We start from the raw sequence: 16,992 nt of genomic DNA, 5'->3' as shown, positions 1-16,992 counted from the left end.
CGAGGCGGGTGGATCACGAGGTCAAGAGATCGAGACCATCCTGGTCAACATGGTGAAACCCCGTCTCTACTAATACAAAAAACTAGCTGGGCACGGTGGCGCGTGCCTGTAATCCCAGCTACTCAGGAGGCTGAGGCAGGAGAATTGCCTGAACCCAGGAGGCGGAGATTGCGGTGAGCCGAGATCGCGCCATTGCGCTCCAGCCTGGGTATCAAGAGCGAAACTCCGTCTCAAAAAAAAAAAAAAAAAAAAAAAAAAGCCAGAGGGCAGAGAGGCTGGTCTGGTGGAGGGCCAGGGTCATAAACACAATCATGGCCATTTTACAAGGATTCTAATTGGTGTGCACGGTGCTGTGGGAGGAATGAATAATTCTACTTGGGGGATTTGGAGAGGGCTTCACAAGGGAAATCATCTGAATTGGTTCCTGAACTACAAGAAAAAAACAAGTGGTCAAGGGGAGGCAGGGGGACACAAGGGTGAAGAAGGAACCTCCCCATTCATTACAATGAGAACCTTTAGCTGACTGACATAAAGGCTGAAGCCAATGCTAGAGGCCCACTGAGGACAACTTGCTTTGGAGGCTAAAATGACTCTAATGTCAGCCGGGTGTAGTGGCTCACACTTGTAATCCCAGCACTTTGGGAGGCCGAGGCAGGCAGATAAGAGGTCAGGAGTTCCAGACCAGCCTGGCCAACATGGCGAAACCCCCTCTCTACTAAAAATACAAAAATCTGCCAGGTATGGTGGCACATTCCAGTAATCCCAGCTACTCGGGAGGCTGAGGCAGGAGAATCACTTAAACTCTGGAGACAGAGGTTGCAGTGAGCTGAGATCAAGCCACTGCACTCCAGCCAGGGTGGCAGAGTGAGACTCTGTCTCAAAAAATAATGTCAAGTCTGAGCCCAGTGGGAAAGAACGTCTTATCAACTGACCAGCAATGTGTATCATGAAGAGAGTAAAGTATAGCAGAGGTGCTATTTGTTGACCCTGATTCTGGTTCAGTCTCCAGCATTTACAGATGAGAAACAGAAACCGCCTTTGTAAAACATTATAGCAGGAAATTATGACAGTGAAAGAGATCAGACCTAACTGACTCCATCTTGCTTCTAACCCTTAAGCTGTCCTTGTTCATTCCAGGGCATAGGCCAAACTGACCTTGGGAATGAATTTAGTTTATGGTTTCACTCTGAAACAAAACTGATAATAGCCCTTTCCCAAAAAGACCCCTTCTTGCCTTTGGAGCAGACTGCCTTTGTAGGACTAACAAATTAGCTAAAAGATAGAAATTAAGGTTTAGGGGTCAGAAGCTATAAAGAGTCTGAATCTCCCCAAATTGCTTCTGGAGATAACATCACTATTGTAAAACCTAAGATCAGTGTTTGAGACATTTTGCAGACCCTGCACTCCATGGATCAACTGACACCTCCCAGACTGGTAATCTGGCTCAACCAGTTCTGCCATCCCAGCCAGGAACAGAAGACAGCAAGAAAACCTCACTTCGACCCCCTATGACTCTATCTCCAACTTGACCCATCAGCACTCCCCACTTCCTGAGCCCCTACCTGCCAACTTATCTTTCAAAACTCCAATCCCAAATGCTCGGGAGACTGATTTCAGTAATAATAAAACTCCAGTCTCCCACACAGCTGGCTCTGCGTGACTTACTCTTTCTCCACTGCAATTCCTCTGTCTTGATAAATCAGCTCTGTCTAGGCAGCGGGCACGGTGAACTCGTTTGGTGGTTACAAAACTGGAGCCCAAAGTCCCAGAGCTGACGAAGAGCACAGTCAGAATAAAGAACCAGGTATCCTGAAGTCCACGTCCTTCTCATTCTGTGTTCCAGGGTCCTCTCATCTGAGTCAGAGGCATAGCATTTATAGCCATGGATTCATTATAAAGAAAAGCAAATCTGTCCTAAGTCTTGAGACAATTAATTAAGGAGTTTAAATGTATGGATCCAAAACAATTAAGCTTTGTGGAATGAGCCCGGGTGAGCTCACCAGTGAGAAAAGGATGGTCTCCTTCGAAAGTGCATCTCTGTAGAAAATTAATCCCAATAAAAATCTTTCCCATGTTTCCGCCCCAGGCCGAGAATGTTGTACTGGGCCAAACTTCACACGTGGCCAACTGATCCATCTAGCAAAAAGTGGTCTCCTTTAGCTGGGGCCATGATCAAGAGGCACTCCGTCCAACTAGGAATTCTCAAAGCTTCCACTTTCCTCCTCGCAGAACCTTCCAATCTGGAATCACACTCACAATGACTGAGGTTGCTGGCTTGTCAGAAGTCCAAACCCTATAACCACGGATCTTTTTTTAGTTTTTAATTGGGGAGAGTCACTGTGGTTGAGCTACATTTTCCTCTCCTTCAACACCGACCCTGGAAGGCAATCAAACCCCCTATTTCTCACATATTCATTCTTTCAACTCTTCCTCCTAAGAAAAGTTGGGCGTGGGGATACCTCTGGCTATCACTAAGCCACCATTCTGCCCCCTCTTCAAATGGAAATCCCTCAAGTCTACAGACTGAGGCACACAAATGAAGTTACCTGATATTTTAAGAGGGATGGAAATTATACCACTTAAATTTGAAGGCAGATTTTATTCCATATCCAAGTCTAAGTAACAGCTTTTAATTATATAGATAGCTTAAAAGAAACCTCAAGCATTCTACAATTTACACATATTTTGGATTTGGTCTTGTTTTTGTTTTCCTATTTGATCTGCCTGTGAGGTGAAGAGGTAATCTCACTTCACAGATGTGGACAAGGTGATTACCCAAAGTCACACAGCCTGTGACACCAAGGTTTCATCAAATGAAGGGGGTTTCTAAAGAATAAAGGCAGCCTAGTGTCACAGGAAGCCATGTGAAACACCTCCTTGAGGTCTACTCCACCATCCTCTGCCATGTCCCCAGCTTCAGGGAGAACATGTGATTGATCTAGGTTAAGCCATTCCCAAGAGTCAAACAGCCTTGCCAGTGGCTGGCTGAGATATGAGCAGGTGACACAGGCTGGTCCAATCACAGTGAACCTCAGGGCTTTCCTGGGACTGCTTGGATCAGGGTCTGCCTTCTTCCCCTAGGAGGTGTGGGGTGAGGCTGGGGGCCTGGGACTGCTACGCTGGGACTGCCTGTCTGTGCAGAGACAACAGAATCAGAGAAGCAGACTCAAGGCTCTCTGATGCCCTGGAGACTTCCAGGTCCAACTGCCTGCCTACCCACCCCTTGATTTTTCAGTTACTAGAGAGCCAATGAGCTCCCTTTTTCAATAAACCAGGATTAGGTAGGTTTCCTATGACTTGGAACCATATACATCCTAATGGATATATTTATATTCAGTCTTTCTCTACTGCTTCCTGGCTGTGCCATGAGTTACTAAACCTCTCAGTGCCTCAGTTTCCTCATTTGTAAAATGGAGGAGTGTTAGAGTGAAGTGAGATACTTGGTGTAAAGCACCAACTGAGCAGTCTCTGGCCTGTAGCAGGATTAGCTCACCTGCTCATTCAGCTCAGCAAGATTGTGCTTTGTTGTCAATATGCATCCACCACTCCATTAGTTAGTTAGCCAAGCGATAGCACTGTAGGGACCTTTTCCTATAAGTAAGTTAGTTACAGAATCTGTTGACAGCAAGAATAAAAAGCTTTGTGGTGGAGGATGGATAAATAAAAAGTGACTAGAGCCTAGCTGCTTTCACCAACCAGCTTTTAAAATAGTGTCTTTAGACTGGGCATGGTGGCTTATGCCTGTGAGGTGGAGGTGGGCGGATCACTTGAGGTCAGGAGTTCAAGACCAGCCTGGCCAACCTGGTGAAACCCTGTCTGTATTAAAAATATAAAAATTAGCCAGGCGTGGTGGTAGGTACCTGTAATCCCAGCTACTCAGGAGGCTGAGGCATGAGAATCACTTGAATCCTGGAGGCAGAGGTTACAGTAATCCAAGATCACACCATTGCACTCCAGCCTGGGCGACAAGGGTGGGAAAAAAAAAAAAAAGTGCAGGAGAATCACTTGAATCCGGGAGGTGGAGGTTGCCATGAGTTGGAGGTTGCAGTGAGCTGAGATTGCACCACTGCACTCTAGCCTGGGTAACAGAGTGAGACTGTGTCCCAAAAAAGAAAAAAAAAAAAGGAGTGCATACTATATGATTCCATTTATGTAAAGCCTAAAAGTCAAAAACTGACTTATAATGACAGAAAGCAGGTTGGTGTTCCCTTGAGGATGGGGGTGGAAGGCATGGAGAGATCAAAGGCAAAAATTACAAAGCAGCACAAGGGAACTTCCGAGGCTGGATAGATAGGTTCGCTGTCTTGATTATGGTGATGGTTTCCTGATGTGTGAGTGTACATGCGTACATACGAGTGTGTGTATAAACTTACTAAAATGTATTCTTTATTGTATGGCAATTATACCTCAATATTTTGGGGGTTTTCTTAGCAGGGGTCAGGGAGGAAACAACATCTCACTCTATTGCGCAGGCTGGAGTACAGTGGTGCCATCTTGGCTCACTAGAGCCTTGACTTCCCAGGCTCAAGCAATCCTCCCACCTCAGCCTGATGACTAGCCGGGACCACAGGTGCACGTCACCACGCTCAGCTATTTTTTTATTATTATTATTTTTGGTAGAGATGGGGATCTCTCAATGTTGCCCAGGCTGGTCCTGAACTCCCAGGCTCAAGATATCCTCCTGCCTTGGCTTCCCAAAATGTTGAGATTACAGGCATGAGCTACCATACCCAGGCAATAAAGCAGTTTTTAAAACATTAAACCCATCTGAGCTCATATATTCAGGTGCCTGGGCTACCAGACCACAGCCCACTAGATGGGGACCACCAAACCACAAAATGGACCTGCTTGAATTTGGCCACAGTACAAAGGTGTTCTTAGAATACAACTCTCTCTTAACACTCATTCCACTGTTGAACCTGGCCCTACTCTAGGCTTTTACCTACTTTTAGAGACAATGCAACTAATTCAGCAGTCCCTTGAGATAGTACCTTGAGCAATATCTCCTTCTGCTCAGACAAAAAGCTATTGACTGGATGCTCCCAGAGGCAAGCTTCTGAAGCCCTCAGTCTGAGAATCCCAAGTCTGCCATGTTCACAAGCAACAGAAGAGGCCTTACATTCTAAGATAATTAGCTCAGGCGTTTCAACACTTGGGGTGAGGGTGGGGGGAGAGAAATCCTGCTAAGCATGAATGTCTTTTGTCAAAATATCATCCTGACACCCTAAAGGATGGTCTGTTTTCTTTCTTATAAGCTGGGCCTAAACTTGTCTTTAAAACAAACAGGCCAGGCACAGTGGCTCACACTTGTAATCCCAGTACTTTGGGAGGCTAAGGAGAGGACTGATTGAGTTCAGGAGTTCAAGACCAGCCTGGGCAACCCTGTCTCTACCAAAATTACAAAGAAAAAAAAATTAGCCAGGTGTGGTGGCATGCACTTTGTAGTCCCAGCTACTTGGGAGGCTGAAGTGGGAAGATGGCTTGACCCTGGGAAGGGGAGGCTGCAATGAGCCATGTTCATGCTGCTGCACTCTAGCCTGAGAGAAAGAGCAAGACCCTGTCTCAAACAAACAAACAAAATAATAAACACAAGGTATTTTTTTTTCTTCTCCTGGTCAAGCTTAGTAATGCAGTATATCAGCATTAAAATGACACTTAGCCGGGCTCAGTGGCTCAAGCCTGTAATCCCAGCACTTTGGGAGGCCGAGGCGGGTAGATCACGAGGTCAAGAGATCGAGACCATCCTGGCCAATATGGTGAAACCCTGTCTCTGCTAAAAATACAAAAATTAGCTGGGCGTGGTGGCGTGCGCCTATAGTCCCAGCTACTCGGGAGGCTGAGGCAGAAGAATTGCTTGAACCCGGGAGGCGGAGGTTGCAGTGAGCTGAGATTACACCACTGCACTCCAGCCTGGCACCTGTCGACAGAGTAGACTCTGTCTCAAAAATAAATAAATAAATAAAATAAAATGACACTTTTTTGGGGGGGGGATGCAGTGGCTCATGCCTATATTCCCAGCACTTTGGGAGGCCAAGGTGGGAGGATGGCTTGGACCCAGGGGTTAGTGACCAGCCTGAGCAACATGGCAAAACCCCCTAAAAATAGAAAAATTATCCAGGCTTGGTGGCACGTGCCTATAGTCCCAGCTACTGGGGAGGCTGAGGTGGGAGGATCACTTGAGCCTGGGAAGTGAAGGCTGCAGTGAGCCATGATCAGGTCACAGCACTCCAGCCTGACCAATAGGCAAGACTCTTAAAAAAAAAAAAAAAAAAAGCACACACACTTTTTGTAAGAGAAACATTCCAGACAAACACACAAAACAAGGATGGGGGCATGGAGAATCATATAACCACCATGGGACTGAAGAAATAAAACACTACAAAGAGTTGAAAGCCTCTTCACACCTCTTCATGAATGTGTCTCCCTCTCTGGCCACCTCTAGAAACCATTATCCGAAAGTTTGGTAATGATCATTCCCCTAAAGCTTATCTGTATTTTGATGACATATGTAAAACTTTAAACAGTATCATACATAGCATACGAATATCTCTGCAATTTGCTTTTTCTAACTTTTGTGGATACAGAGTAGGTATCTATATTTATGGGGTCCATGAGATTTTGTTGTGTTTGTTTTTGAGATAGGGTCTCACTCTGTTGCCCAGGATGGGGTGCAGTGGGGCAATCATAGCTCACCACAACCTCACTGCAACCTCCATGCCCAGGCTCAAGCAATCCTCCCACCTCAGCCTCCTGAGTAGCTGGGAGCAATTTTCAGTTCCTTGCAGCTGAAAGGACTCTAACTGTCCCACCTCCCTCCTTGAAGGCTAGTCTTGCTATCTTATTCACCCCATACACAATGTCTCAGGGCTCATTGTGCCATTTGTCTCAAACTCTTTATCTATTCTGAGGGTCCTAGTGCCATCAGCATGTTCTAACCAAGCCCCAAACCTGACATCCCCTTTGCCCTGCTCACTACCAGCCTAGAGTAATATAAACCTGGCCCTTCCCATTAGGGAAGTGTAGGATTACCCATTAGCACATCCTGACTTCTTCCCATGTGTCAAGCACTATACAATTTAGCTCCTTAAATCTTCACACCCACTCTTTCAGGTAGAAACTATGATCATTCCCAGTTTATAGATGAGAGCAGTGAGGACTGAGGCTATCACTCAGCCTCAGTCACTCAGTCACTCAGAAAAAGCCTGTCACTCAGTCAATTCCAGATTCAATCCCAGGGCTGCCTGACTCCCAAATTCTTATTCTTAATCACAACTTCCCTTCTCCCAGAAACTCAACAGAGGAAAGGGATGCCCTAAGCTACCAGAAGAACCGAAAAATCAGACTGAACCTCATATCCCATTATTTCAAAGAACACCATTCATTCCCAGAGATTAACAGTATGAGGCTTTTCAGAGACTCAATTCTGGTGTTTAGCTTGCTTTGTAGAGAGTATAGGACATGCTCATCTGAGGGGGGAAGTATGAGTGTTGCAAAGAGTATTTCAGGCCATTTTGTTTCATCTTTTCTACTTATAATTGTCATGGACTCCAAGAGAACCTAAAACTCAAATTAGCTTTTAGGGAAAGAAAAAGTTAGTTATTGCCACATAAAGGGTTAAGATGAATCACTGTCATAACACCATAAAAAAACAAATAATTATACAAATTTATTTGAAGAGACAAGGCCTCACTCTGTCACTCAGGCTTCAGTGCAGTGACCTGATTACAGTTCACTGCAGCTTGGAATTCCTGGGTTCAAGGGATCCTCCTGCTGCAGCCTCCCAAGTAGCTAGGATTACAGGCATACACCACCATACCCAGCTAGTTTATTAAAATTTTTTGGCAGGGTGCAGTGGCTCATGCCTGTAATCCCAGCACTTCTGGAGGCTAAGGTGGGTGGATCACCTGAGGTCAGGAATTCAAGACCAGCCTGACCAACATAGTGAAATCCCATCTCTACTAAAAAAAAATACAAAATTAGCTGGATGTGGTGGCATATGCCTGTAATCCCAGCTGCTTGGGAGGCTGAGGCAGGAGAATTGCTTGAACCTGGGAGGTGGAGGTTGCAGTGAGTCGAGATCATGCCATTACTCTCCAGCCTGGGCAAGAAGATGGGGTCTCCCATGTTGCCCAGGCTGGTCTCAAACTCCTAGCCTCAAGTGATCCTCCTGCCTCAGCCTCCCAAAGTGCTGGGATTACAGGCATGAACAACTATACCCGGCCAATACAACTTTAATATATTTAGAGCTTCTCTAGAGTCATTCTAGACTGAAATAGATTTTTTGTACATTTCATGGAAAATTTAAATAAATAAAATTCTGAACAACTCTTATATGTAGACCCCCATATACATGACAGAACTTAGGCCTGTGATTTTCCTATTAAACCCCTGTAGCCCGCTCGGATCTTCATTTATATTCAATATTCTCCTATGATCACCTCCCCACTACTAGACCACAAGCAACCGGAGGTCAGTGACCAGGTCCTAATCCCCTCTATATTCCTAGCCCCTCTACACCCTGGCACTTGGTAACGGCTGTAGGAGTATCTGAACAAAGCATCTATACATTACTACTCTGGGCTCTTGGTCACAGTCAGGCGCTTTGCATCACAGAAAGACGTTATTCTCTTTCCAGTTCTTTCTCAATCCTTCTGAGCAGATCAAGGAAAAGGCTCAACGTGGTGCTACGTTACCTTCAACACCTCTCCATCTCTTGCTAATTTCCCTTTTTAACCGAAAGAGAGTATGCCTCATGCTGTGAACAGGCAACGGTGCTGGCTGGAATTTAATAACTGTTTGGGGTTTATTTATGGTTACCTTCCATTTACCTAGTGACACTGTTTTTCCATTATTATAGTGACACAAAGTCTCCTTTTCAAATACATTTGTTTTACAAGTGAGTCAACTGCAGGGGAAAATAATATTAAGTGAAAAATGAAATAGAGACAGCCATGGGATATGGCAAAATAGTAAAGGTGGTTCCTTTATGAATGATTGAATCTTGGGGAACACAGACCTAGTCTAGTTCTCCCGTTTTATAGATGGGGGAAGAGGTTCAAACAGAGGGCCCCAGTGATGGTAGAGTTAGACCCAGGAGTAAGAGCCAGGGTCTGGGCCAGGCACGGTGGCTCAGGCCTGTAATCTCAGCACTTTGGGAGGCCAAGGTGGGCTGATCAATTGAGGCCAGGAGTTCAAAACCAACCTGGCCAACATGGTGAAACCCCGTCGATACTAAAAATATAAAAGTTAGCTGGGACCGGGCATGGTGGCTCATGCCTGTAATCCTAACACTTTGGGAGGCTGAGGCAGGTGAATCACCTGAGGTCAGAGGTTTGAGACCAACCTGGCCAACATGGTGAAACCCTGTCTCTACTAAAAATACAAATATTAGCTAAGCGTGGTGGTACACGCCTGTAATCCCAGCTACTCAGGAGGCTGAAGCAAGAGAATCACTTGAACCCAAGAGGAGGAAATTGCAGTGAGCCAAGATCATGCCACTGCACTTCAGCCTAGGTGACAGAGTGGGACTTCATGTCAAAACAAAGCAAAAAAAGAGTTAGCTGGGTGTCGTGGTGCACGCCTGTAATTCCAGCTACTGGGGAGGCTGAGGCAGGAGAATCCCTTGAACCTGGGAGGCGGAGGTTGCAGTGAGCCAAGATCACGCCACTGCACTCCAGCTGGGGCGATGGAGGGAGACTCTGTCTGAAAAAAAAAGCCAGAATCTGAGTCCAGACATCTGCCTGGGACCTGCAATCTTACGAAATCCAGCATGTCCTACCAGCAAGTCCCAGAACCAGAAACAGGTCTCCAGAATGGGAGTGGGTTAACACCAGCTGATTGGATTGATAATGGTCACCTTTAGTAGCTGGAGAAACTACTAAGCCATTGTTCAATGCTTTAAATTTTTGCCCCATCACATGGAAAAAGTACCCAGGCTGACGAATTTCTTCCCATTATTAAAACAAAAGATCTGCATTAGTCACTCAGTGAAGTAAAACCCACACAAATTCTACCTTCGGGAAAGGTGTTGGGCGTTCCCCGACTACACCAGAGATGGCCTAAAACTGGCATTTGGTAGCGCTGCAGTATTAGGAATTTGGCCCAGTTATGAACAGCAGGCAGCTGGTGTCCAAGAAGCAACTGGGAGAAGTACACGGTTCATGCAACACGACAGATTCCTTCTACCCATCAGGGCAAAGACTCGCCAGCTCCTCAAAAGAACTGAGAATACTGGCCCCCAACCTCCCATGTTTATTCCCGTCCCAGGAGCCACAGAATTCCCTATTGACAGCCTCCTCTGTCACCCCAGCCCAGCGACTTCAATGCTGTTTGTACAGGGCATAACCCAGAAGTCCAGTTTCCAAGCACTAACCACTGTAAAAATATTGTCGCCAGCTCCATGACACCAGGTTGGACAGTGCGGGGGTTTAACACCACACCCAGGGCAGCAAAAATTTTGACAGATGGCAGGCAGCCCCACCATGACCCCAGATGCCAAAGAGCTAGGAGGGAAAGTGGTGCCCAGGGCCAAGGCAGGGATGAGCCAGACTCCTGGGGGATGGGAGCCGCTGGCACAGCCGCCCTTTACTCCAGGTTGAAAGCACACAAGGCAGTCAGCACGGCCTCATTCCCATGGCAGGGGATGTAACCCTGACAGACTCCCACGTGTCTCTCCAGCTCCACCCTCCTCCACAAAGCCCTGAAAAGAGAAGCAGTAGCCCATGGCATTAACGTGAAGACTGATTTTTCCAAGGCTAAGTAGGAAGTGCAGGCTCTCACAGCAACAACGCTGATGCTAACACCACAATAACAGCAGCTGATGTTTACTGAGCACTTACTATGAGCCACGCACAGTGCCAAGAGGTTTAGATGCACATTCTCTTTTATACCTAAGAACTCTGTAAGGCAGAGTATTTTTGTTTGTTTGAGACAGAGTCTCGCTCTGTTGCCCAGGCTGGAGTCCAGTGGCATGATCTCAGCTTACTGCAACCTCCGCCTCCTAGGTTCAAGCAATTCTCCTGCCTCAGCCTTCCGAGTAGCTGGAATTACAGGCACCCACCACCAAGCCTGGCTAATTTTTGTATTTTTAGTAGAAACAGCATTTTGCCATGTTGGCCAGGCCAGTCTCAAACTCCTGGCCTCAAGTGATCTGCCTGCCTCCACCTCCTAAAGTGCTGGATTACAGGCATGAGCCACAATGCCTGGCCCCTGTAAGACAGAGCATTTTAGGACCACATTCGGCCCATGGACAACAGGCTCCTGGGGGGAAGCAGGTCCCTAGGGTCAGTCAGCTAGCTACAAAGGAGCAAAGCCAAGACTCAGGACCAGGAGCAAACACAGGACCAGCAGATTACTGCTGCTGCTGGGAGAGTGTCTTTCCAAGAGGGTGCTCTGGGAAAGGTAAAACCAGGAAAGAAAAAAAATGGGAGAGAAGGCCAGGTATGGAAGCTCAACGCCTGTAATCTCAGAGTTCAAGACCAGCCTGGGAGACATGGCAAAACCCTGTCTCTACAAAAAATTCAAAAGTTAGCTGGATGTGGTGGTGTGCACCTATAGTCCCAGGTACTCCGGAGGCTGAGATGGGAGGCTGAGATGGGAGGATCATCTGAGCCCTGGAGGTCAAGGCTGCAATGAGCTGTGATTGTGCCACTGCAATCAAGCTTGTGCCACAGAATGAGATCCAGTCTCAAAAAAAGAAAGAAAAAAAAAAAAAGAAAGAAATGGAAGTGAAGAACATTACAGGAGGCAAAAGAAAGAGTGAGGGAAGGCAATGGAGCTTCCTTAAATAAAAAAAAAAAAAGGAGGTTTGGCCAGAAGACCAGAAATGCAAAAATGCCACTCATGATGGTTCCTACTCAACAGTTATCCAAAAACCCAGGTTGCTGCTTCTTCTAAAAAGAGTCTTTTAGGTAGAAGGAGGCATCTTTGACCAATTTCTGGGAGTATTCCCAACAACCTTTCACCTTCCTAGATAATTAGGTCGCTTCTTTCTCCAGTCTGGAGAGACCACCCCCAGGTCCAGGAATTAGGAGTGTGAAAGATGGGAAAGGAGAAAGAAGAGAGAAAGGAGGTGGGGGAGTATGATGACCACCATTCATGAGGCACTTACGCCAGCCCCCACCACCACCTCCAAGGACTGGGCCAAGTGATTTATCAGGATTACATCATTTTATCTTCAACAACACTAGGAAGGGGATACTGCTATAGCCTGGGACACGAACTCAGAGAGGTCAAACAACTTTCCCCTAGTCTTCCAGCTAGAAAGCAGCAGGGTCTATCTGACCCATGCTCTTGAGCACTCCGCAAGTGGCTGGATCTGTATCCAGAAGTGGTTTCCATTCCATCTCCTTTGCCTCTTGGCTGAGACAGGATGGCTCCATGGGCCTGGTGTCCTGCAGGCTACTGGGAAAGTGCTGCCTCCAAAAAGCAATACCATGAAGACCTGAGGGCTACATATAATTTTCAGACTTCTCAAAGTTCCCAGGCAGTTAAGGGTGAAGCAAGCTGTCCAACTACATTGTGTCAGGCTCACATCTGAAACATGTTTAAACAGCTAATGGAGCTGAGCGAGTTTCTATGCTGGGCTGCCCATGAGACAAGGTCACAATAGTTACCAAGTATAATAACTATTATTAAGAGACCCTGGCAGTCCCAATAAAAGTGGGCCCTAAAAACTTTTAAGAGACAGAAAGTGGGGCTGGGCGTGGTGGCTCATGCCTGTAATCCCAGCACTTTGGGAGGCCAAGGCGAGTGTATCACCTGAGGTCAGGAGTTCAAGACCAGCCTGGCCAACATGGCAAAACCCTGTCTCTACTGAAAATACAAAATTAGCCAGCCATGGTGGTGCATGTCTGTATTCCTAGCTACTTGGGAGGGTGAGGCAGGAAAATCGCTTGAACCCAGGAGGCGGAGGTTGCGGTGAGCTGACATCATGCCATTGCACTGGACGACAAGAGCGAAACTCCGTCTCAAAAAAAAGAGAGAGAGAAAGAGACAGCAAGTGGCTGAACACCTCCACTCCGTGACTGACCAAACATATTTCTAGACCAAGGGAGACTTGCAAACCACAATGAGACTCAAATAAGACCTTTCCTTTTAAGGCTGGCCAAAGCTCAGCAATAACTCAATTGAGGATGAATCTCGTTATAACCATCAGGATGACCAAAATAATTTCAGAAAGCATTTCCAGTCCGCAGTCGCTTTTCTTCCTGAGAAAGGAATCTTCTTCTTCCCTATTCTGATTAAAAGACAGCTGTAAGCAAAATTCCCTAAAAGTAGAAAAAGATTCACTAAAATTAGTCACAGGTGATGTTTTTTCTTTACATTTTTCTGTGTTCTTGCAATTTTTTGCAGAGTAAGAACTACACATGTAACTTTTTAATGTTCAAAAAAAACTTAATGGAAGTGAATTTCAGGCCAGGCAGGGTAGCTCACTCCTGTAATCCCAGCACTTTGGAAGGCCGAGGCATGCGGATCAGTTGAAGTCAGGAATTCAAGACAAGCCTGGCCATCATGGCAAAACCCTGTCTCCGCAAAAATACAAAAATTAGGGCCAAGTGCAGTGGCTCACGCCTGTTATCCCAGCACTTTGGGAGGTCAAGGCAAGTGGATCATGAGGTCAGATCAAGACCATCCTGGCTAACATGGTGAAACCTTGTCTCTACTAAAAATACAAAAATGAGCTGGGCATGGTGGCATGTACCTGTGATCCCAGCTACTCGGGAGGCTGAGGCAGGAGAATCGCTTGAACCCGGGAGGCAGAGGTTGCAGTGAGCCAAGATCATGCCACTGTACTCCAGCCTGGGTGACAGAGAGAGACTTGGTCTCAAAAAAAAAAAAATACATATATATATAAGAATTAGCCAAGCATAGTGGCACGTGCCTGTAGTCCCAGCTACTCGGGAGGCTGAGGCAGGAGAATCACTTGAACCCAGGAGCTGGAGGTTGTAGTGAGCTGAGACAGCAGCCTGGGTAACAAAACGAGACATCGCTTCAAAAAGAAGTAAATTTCAAAGACATGCTAAGCTGATGGCTTTCCTTGGAAAAGCAGTAAGACAGGAGGATTAACATCTCAGACAAGGATCTGAGTAATAACCACACACTTACTGGCCAATCTGGGCATGCCTCAGTTTTCTCATCTGCATAACAGGAGTTGTAACAATAACTACTTCTCAGAATTGCAAGGATGTTTCATATGGCTATTAGTAAGAAGCATTTATCGCAATACCTGGTACTTAAGACATGTTCTTTCTATATTCACTATACTAATGAAACTTACTATGATTGTGACTTTCAGTAATCTCCTTTCTTTAATTCTTTTTTTAATTTTAATTTTATATTTTTGTTTAAAAAAAAATATGGAAAACTTCACGAATTTGTGTGTCATCCTTGCGCGGGGGCCACACTAATCTTCTCTGTATCGTTCCAATGTTAGTATGTGTGCTGCCAAAACAAGCACGACTTTCGGTAATTTCCTATTAAATTCATTTTCTGAACTTCACCTGACAAGCTGGAAAAGGCCTTGTTCTCTAAGGCCTTGTTGAAGCAACTCACAGATATCCAGAGAACGAACACGAAGTGCTTTGTTCTTTAAGTTCAGCATCACAGTCCAAAAGCGAAGTGTTCTACTGGGACCCCAGAGCCAGCTGTCTACTACCTATAACTCCTACTTCACTAAAGGCAGCAAAGAACCACTGTTTTGCATGTTCCGAAAGCAAACACATAGCAAATAAGTCAATGTACCAGACTTAATACTCAACCTATTATGCTGGAGACTGTTTATTTAACAAGTTATTTATTAAATTCCTATTAAGGGCCAAGCTCAGAGCCACAGAGGTGAACAAGAGACACAGCGCCTGCTCCTTGAGCAGTGATGATCTGTGGGAGAGTAAGAAGGCAATCTAGAACACCAGTATGGCTCAGTAAGAGGGCAGTGTGGCCAAGCACAGTGGATCATGCCTGTAATCCCCACACTTTGGGAGGTTGAGGCAGGCAGATCGCTTGAGCCCAGGAGTTCAAGACCAGCCTGGGCAACACAGCAAAACCCAATCTCTACAAAAAAATACAAAATTAGCCAAGTGTTTTGGTGTGTGTGCCTGGAATTCTGGCTACTGGGGAGGGGCTGAGGTGGGAAGATCGCTTGAGCCGAGGAGGTCAAGGCTGCTGTAAGCTGTGATGGCACCACTGCACTCTAGCCTGGGTGACAGAGCATGACTCTGTCTCTAAAAAAGAAAAGAAAAGAAAAGAAAAGAAACAGGGTGTTAGGTGTCCGGGAGAGGACCTCATGTCCCCCAACCTTGGGTTTGACTCCCCATGAGTGTCCTGGGAAAAGGGGAGACAATTAGGTAAGAGGTGCATGTAACGTGACACCTGGATCACTTCCAGTAAAGGACGCCCTGACTAGAGAGCCATCCCCCAGGTGCCAGCTTGCCTCCTTTGGTAGAGATCAGGAATGTGACAAGCCACTGCCCAGGTGCTTTCAAGCCAAGCTCTGCCAAGGCACCTTGCTCAGAACACGTTCCGGGTTCTGTCCCCGGATGGTTGGAAGTTCCACCAGGGTCCCATCCCAGCAGCAGCACATGGTCAGTCCTCCAGCACGCACCCCTGCCTCTGCTGAGAGGGAATCTTGTAAACAGAACCATGAACTCTGCTCAGTTGATAGAACTACAGACTCACAAAGGCCTTTTAGGGTCTCAGCTCCAAGGCCTTGCACCTCCGGTCCCCTCAGAGACAGGGCCTGGTCCCATACTCTGGCCTGCTTTACCCCACACCAAGGGAACCATCAATTTGTTCTTGGGCAGGAAGCACCAAGTAGCTCCTGCTCCCACAATAAGCTGTAGATGCCAAATCATTCTTGTGTCCCTGGAATCCAATAAACCATTTCAGGGAGGTGCAGGGAAATCAGGGTGATACACACAAGAAGTACGGTACAAGCATGATAAGAACTTATTTTCTTGGTACATGAGGGAAACTGAGAAATCTTATTTTAGCCACCAAGAAACCTTTCCTGCCCCGGCCTCCCTAGGAGGCCCGCCTCTCCCTCAGTCACACTCAGCGGAAGGGAGCACCGCTCCTGTCTGTCGAAGGAAAGCTGACTGCCGCTTGCCATTTTTCATCTTAAAGTCTGAATTTATGGGCCGTGGTAAATTTACATAGTGCCTACCACAAATCCCCACCCGTTTCCCTATAGCTCGAATGCCAAAATTCCACCCTGCGTTCCAAGTAACTTCAACCTCTTTAGTAGCCATTTTTTTTTTTTTTCTGGAAAGGAAATTCCAGAAAAGTTGTCTGGCATGGTAAAGGCTGACCAGCCTTATGAAAATACTCAGAAAGGTGACCCATTTAGTCAAAAGCGCTTTCAGATCTCTATGAGAAAAGGAATTCATGCCAGCATAAAGGGCCTTCAGAGAAAGAGAACAGGAGTGTTGTGTTAACACCCAGACCTTTCAGCAAGCCAGCCCTGCAACGGCTGGGGAGGCTGAGCCCAGAATGGGCCGGACAGACCAGCTTTCTCTCTCTCAGGAGAGGTGCGCCTCGGGAGAAGCCCGTGGGGATCACAAGCTCAGCTCTGGCTCACACAGCTTTGTGCTGCGGCGCACAGCAAGGGGTCTGTCCAAGAGGCTACCTGCAGATAAGCAGAAAGCCGCCTGCTTGGATTGGAAGCAGCCTGCCCACTTGTGCCAGGGCTATGGAACTGATAAAGTCTGGGTGCCAGGCCTGGAAAGAAGGGTTCAGTTGCTGGGCTCACCAGCAAACACAAACCAGCACACCCTCCCACCAGTTAAACAAGGTAGCAGAAGGAAAGGCTGTGGGTGAGCTGATTTTTTTTTTTTTTTGAGATGGAGTCTCACTCTGTCACCCAGTCTGGAGTGCAATGTCATGGTCCCAGCTCACTGCAACCTCCACCTCAAGGGTTCAAGCAATTCTCCTGCCTCAGCCTCCTAAGTAGCTGGGATTACAGGCATATACCACCACATCAGGCTAATTTTTGTA

The 16,992-nt window shown here is 46.6% G+C and overlaps 1 protein-coding gene and 1 non-coding gene across 5 annotated transcripts in view; both read right to left on the bottom strand.

Annotated features, from left to right (window-relative positions):
• Positions 1–16,992, bottom strand: part of FLNB (filamin B) — a 166,383-nt gene that overhangs the window by 137,674 nt on the left and 11,717 nt on the right. The window lies entirely within an intron of this gene.
• LOC135270895 (U6 spliceosomal RNA) lies at positions 14,352–14,458 on the bottom strand. The gene has a single exon (XR_010339049.1). It is a non-coding gene; the product is annotated as a U6 spliceosomal RNA (small nuclear RNA).

This window comes from Aotus nancymaae, unplaced genomic scaffold, assembly GCF_030222135.1.
Source record: "Aotus nancymaae isolate 86718 unplaced genomic scaffold, 86718_ANA_hifiasm-v0.15.2.pri h1tg000067l, whole genome shotgun sequence".
Lineage (NCBI taxonomy): Eukaryota > Metazoa > Chordata > Mammalia > Primates > Aotidae > Aotus > Aotus nancymaae.
The sequence above is the reverse complement of the archived record's forward strand: the minus strand, read 5'-3'. Positions and strand labels throughout refer to the sequence as shown.